The following is a 5672-nucleotide window of genomic DNA, read 5'->3' on the forward strand; positions in this document are numbered from 1 at the left end:
GAGCCACGTCTTCTACGAATCACGTGATAGGCGTCGGTTGTGTTCAGTGTGCCATCTTTATTACGGGCAGAATCCTTTATCCAGGTCTTAGAAAGTTACTGTTGCGCAAATGCTATGGCATTAGATGGTATTTGTAACCCTTCCCGTTAGTTACAAATAATAAAAACAATTGTGCGCTAGCTATTCTGTAGATTTACTATTTGTCAACACTTTTATATGTTACCCTATGCAATGTTCCATCAACAAAGATGCCGGACAGAGCGTTACGTCGTTCTCTGTAATGAAACGTCTCGCTTTTCTAACGTACGTGTTGTGTGTGGGGACGTGAGTGGGAGGGGCCTAGTCTGGTCCAGTAAGGATGTGGTGTGTTGTGGTTGGCTGTTGGCAGTTACACGTAGGACAGTGATGTTCCTCATACAGTGTACGGTCAGAAAGGCCAGGCCACAAGTTTACAGTACAGTACAGTACAGTATTCATCTATAGGGAGTGATAGTAAAGATACAGCAGGTCACTACAACCAACGTAAGGGTATGTTCACACGGCAGCGTCCGTAACGGCTGAAATTACGGGGATGTTTTCAGGAGAAAACATCCCGTAATTTCAGCCGTAACGGCATGTGCAGGCGCTTGAACGCCGCGTCCATTACAGACGTAATTGGCGCTGCTTTTCATTGGAGTCAATGAATAACGGCTCCAATTACGCCCCAAGAAGTGACAGGTCACTTCTTTGACGCGGGCGTCTATTTACGCGCCGTCATTTGACAGCGGCGCGTAAATATACGCCTCGTGTGAACAGACAAACGTCAGCCCATTGCTTTCAATGGGCAGATGTTTGTCAACGCTTTCAAGACGCATTTTTCAGACGTATTTCGGGACAAAAACGCCCGAATTACGTCCGTAATTAGTGTGTGTGAACATACCCTAACACTGCACACAGTGCCCGTATAACGCCTCCATACATTGCTCGGGTCTGGAAAAGTAGAAGGCCGGATTCACACGAGCGTGTTCGGTACGTGATATACGGACCATATGTCGGCAGTATTTCCCTGGCCGAACAAAGTGCAGGGAGTCACTGTCTCGCTGCGGGAAACCTGTCCCGTACTGTAGTCATTTTTTCAGTCCGGGAAATACCGCCGACATACGGTCCGTAGATCATGGACTGAACATGCTCGTGTGAATCCGGCCTAAAAGAGACGTACTGACGTCAAGCATTCATTACCCCATTTGGTAAGCTCCCCAGTATTCCAGTCAAACGTGGGATTATGCAACTGCAACCAGGGAAGGCCTAAAACCAAATCGGACGATAATCCCTGCATCAACAGTACAGAGCACTGCTCCAAATGCATGGAGCCAACAAGGAGTTCAAAAACAGGGGTATGCTGTGTAAAATAACCATTAGCAAGAGGAGTGGAGTCGATACCCACTACCGGGACAGGTTTAGGCAAATCAATCAAAAGCATAGCTAGAGACATAGCAAATTCCACAGACATGATATTAGCAGAAGACCCTGAATCCACGAAGGCACTGCCGGTAGCAGACCTACCACCAAAAGAGACCTGAAAGGGAAGCAAGATCTTATTACGTTTCATATTTACGGGAAATACCTGTGCGCCCAAGTGACCTCCCCGATGATCACTTAGGCGCGGAAGTTTTCCGGCTGCTTATTCTTACGCCTAGGACAGGTGTTCACTTGATGCTTGTCATCCCCACAATAGAAGCAGAGACCATTCTTCCTGCGGAACTCTCTACGTTGTCGGGGGGACACGGAGGCCCCGAGTTGCATAGGTACCTCCGAGTCTTCCGTGGAAGAGCGAAGCAACGGGACCTCGGGAGGCATCATGGGGGAGTCAGAGGGGAAAACATAAAAACGTTCAAGTTGTCGTTCCCTGAGACGTCGATCAAGTCGTACCGCTAAAGCCATAACCTGGTCTAGGGAGTCAGAAGAGGGATAGCTAACTAGCAGGTCTTTCAGGGCATTCGACAGACCCAACCTAAACTGGCACCTTAAGGCAGGGTCATTCCACCGAGAAGCTACGCACCACTTCCTAAAGTCAGAACAATACTCCTCAACAGATCTCTTACCCTGACATAAGGTCACCAGCTGACTCTCGGCAAAGGCAGTCCTGTCAGTCTCGTCATAAATGAGTCAGAGAGCAGAAAAAAAACGATCAACGGAGGAAAGTTCAGGGGCGTCAGGAACCAAGGAGAAGGCCCACTCTTGGGGCCCTTCCTGGAGCCGGGACATAATTATACCCACCCGCTGGCTCTCAGAACCTGAGGAGTGATTCTTTAAGCGAAAGTAGAGCCTACAACTCTCCCGAAAGGAGAGAAAAGTCCTCCGGTCCCCTGAGAACCGGTCAGGCAACTTGAGGTGGGGTTCAAGAGGTGAGGTGAGGGGCACTACCATGGTAGCGTCAGGCTGGTTGACCCTCTGAGCCAGGGCCTGGACCTGTAGGGAGAGACCCTGCATTTGCTGGGCCAGGGTCTCAAGGGGGTCCATAGTAGAGACAGGGACCAGGGTAGACTAAGTAATGGGCTTGTGATTATGTAATGATAGGGGTAGGGAAACGGACAAGTGAGCCCTAATCTACCCGCCACTCTGTCCCTGCCTACTTGCAACGACCCGCCCTAGGCGACGGGGTACAACTGGGCGGCGGTCCCTACGCCCAGTAAGTGCACGAGACAAACAGACAAGGGTACACAAAGCTAAGGGAAATGGGGCAGTTGCCCACGGCAACACCGTGAGCAACAAGAGAGGTGAACGAGCCGAGTCAAACCAGGAGTGTACGAGGTAGCAAACGCAGAGCAGGAGAGTAGTCAGTAAGCCGGGGTCAATATGGAGCAGGATCAAATAGTCAGAAGCTGTAGCTGGGACAGGAAACCACACAAGAAGAATCACAAGCAAAGGAGGAACAGGAAAGGCAGGTATAAATAGACAGAGGGCGGGAGCTAGCTGAGTCTGGCCAGGCTGCGATAGGCTCTCCCACTCCTAAGCCTGCCAGCCTGAGTGGTGGAAGCTGGAGTCAGTCTCAGAGACATAGACTCAGGTGAAGACTTAACCCCGAAGCTGTGCCTGGCAGATCCTTTACACGTACTTCTTAACCCATTCAGAACCAGGCACCGTTTAGCCATTTTTACGTGTTCGTTAAACGGGCTAGCGACGTGACTTTTGTTGTTTTTTTTGTTTTTTTTTCTCAATGCAGGTTTCTTTGCATTTTTTTAGACATATTTCTTGATTATTTTTTTAGCATTTTTAGCCTTATAGTTTGAAAACAATGGGGGGGGGGGGGGTATTTTATGTGGAATTTTTATTTGATTTATTTTGTTTTTAAATATTAGAGCCTGTCCCTCAAAAGGTTAGAAAAGACCTTAGGGGGACTTTATTTCATTTGATTTTTTTTTGCACTGCACTGCCCCAGTTACAGGAGAAATCAGCCCTTTGAGGGTAAGGCCACACGGAGCGGCCCTGACACGGTCGCAACGCAGCTAACAACCGCGTCGGCACCATGTTCGGTGTGGCTGTCAAACAGCCTGTTAGTGGCCGCATGTTAACTCGGGTAAACCGTCCCTTTATCTGAAAAATCGTGCGGCCATGAATTGATACACCCTTTACGGCCGCACTATTTTGCAGGTCACAGCAAGGTACCCCCTATTCATTCTCTATGGCAGTGCCGGCAAAAGCCGAACACTGCACTCAGCTATCTACAGCGCTCCCATAGAAAATGACTGGAGCGGCAGTGCGCACGAGCGTGTAACCAGAATACCCGTTAACAAGGTATTTGACAGCCGCGCCTACATAGTGAGAGCGCGGTTGTTGGCCGCGTTGCGACCGTGTCAGGGCTGCTCCGTGTGGCCCTACCCTTATAGTGACTTTTGTTACTGACAGGATTGTTCTGGGTCTAGTTCAGGGGCGGACATACCGCATGTGCAGCCGGTGCAGCTGCACAAGGGCCCCGCGTGGGAAGGGGGCCCGTTCAGTGGCGTAACTACCACAGTAGCAGCCGTAGCAGCTGCTACGGGGCCCGCGGCATGGGGGGGCCCGTGTCGCCCTGACAGGCACATTACATTTTATGTACCAGGCCTGGCGGCACGGGCCCCCTCATGCCTAGTAGCATCACAACACTAGGCATGAGGGGAGGGAGGGGGCGGGGGCCCGGTGATAGCCGCCACACTGCACTACCAATCGGGAGGGAGGGGGCGGGTGCCCGGGCCCGGTGATAGCCGCTACACTGCACTGCCAATCTGGCACAGATGAATACGACAGGACGGCGATGCTGGTGGTAGGAGGAGCGCTCAGGCAGGGGAGAGGACAGGGGGCGGTGCGACGTAAGACTTCGGGCGGCTGGACAGTACAGTCAGGACTGCCGGAGAACTCATAGGATGAGCGGAGGACAGACACAGGACGAGTGGAGGACGTGCAGACTGCAGAGGACAGGTAGATGAAGTTAAAAAGTTCATGTCAGAAGGGAGAAGTTTTTATGTAGAAAAATCTGCCTCATAATTCCTTCCGGAATTTTGAGGCATATTTTGACCTGCCGGTAGAACACTTCCCGCGTTTTTCATTGCGTTTTTTTGTGGCGTTTTTCGGCCATCGGGCCGTGGGCAGGGAAACGCAGCAAAAAACGCATTTTCTGCCTGCCATTGTTGTCAATGGGAAGTCAGAGACAGAAACGCCCGAAGAAAGGGCATTGCGCTTCTTTTTCCCGCATGCGGTTTTTACTGCTCGCAGGAAAAATTTCATGGATTTCAATGGGAGGCACTTTCTGACGTTTTTCGCGAAAAAAACCTCAGTGTGAACTCCCCCTAACACAGGGGCGTAACTACTGCTATAGCAGCCGTAGCGGCTGCTACGGGGCCGCGGCATGAGGGGGCCCGCGTCACCTGCCGGCACGGGCCCCCACCTTGGCCGGAATCTCCGCTAGCTGCCGCTATGGCTGCTACAGCGCGATGCCACGGAACACTACGGCAGAGCAGGGAGTATCTCCCCGCTCTGCCATTAAACATAAGACATGTATCCCCTATCCACAGGATAGGGGATACGTGTGTGATCGCTGGCATTGATAGGGAGAACGGGGGACCGAAAGTCCCCTGAAGTTCTCCATCACAAACCTCGGACTTCCGGGGTCTGTGTCGGCAGCTCCGTAGAAATGAATGGAGCGCCGGTCACACTTGAGCTGCGCAGACACCGGAAGTCAGAGGTGAGTGATGGAGAACTTCGGGGGACTTTCGGTCCCCCGCTCTCCCTATCAATGCCAGCGATCACACATGTATCCCCTATCCTGTGGATAGGGGATACATGTCTTTTGTCTTTTCACACTGTAGGTCGCATTTTTTTGAGTGATTGGGGGTGTATGGCGTTCCCTACAGGGGGGGCTGTATAGCGTTCCCTACAGGGGGGGGCTGTAAGGCGTTCCCTACAGGGGGGGCTGTATAGCGTTCCCTACAGGGGGGGCTGTATAGCGTTCCCTACAGGGGGGTCTGTATGGCGTTCCCTACAGGGGGGTCTGTATGGCGTTCCCTAAAGGGGGGTCTGTATGGCGTTCCCTACAGGGGGGGGCTGTATGACTTTCCCTACAGACCCCCCCTGTAGGGAACGCCATACAGAACCCCTGTAGATAACGCCATACAGACCCCACTGTAGATAACGCCATAAAGTCCCCCCTGTAGATAACA

The sequence above is a fragment of the Rhinoderma darwinii genome, chromosome 5 (assembly GCF_050947455.1).
Source record: "Rhinoderma darwinii isolate aRhiDar2 chromosome 5, aRhiDar2.hap1, whole genome shotgun sequence".
In the NCBI taxonomy this organism is placed as follows: domain Eukaryota; kingdom Metazoa; phylum Chordata; class Amphibia; order Anura; family Rhinodermatidae; genus Rhinoderma; species Rhinoderma darwinii.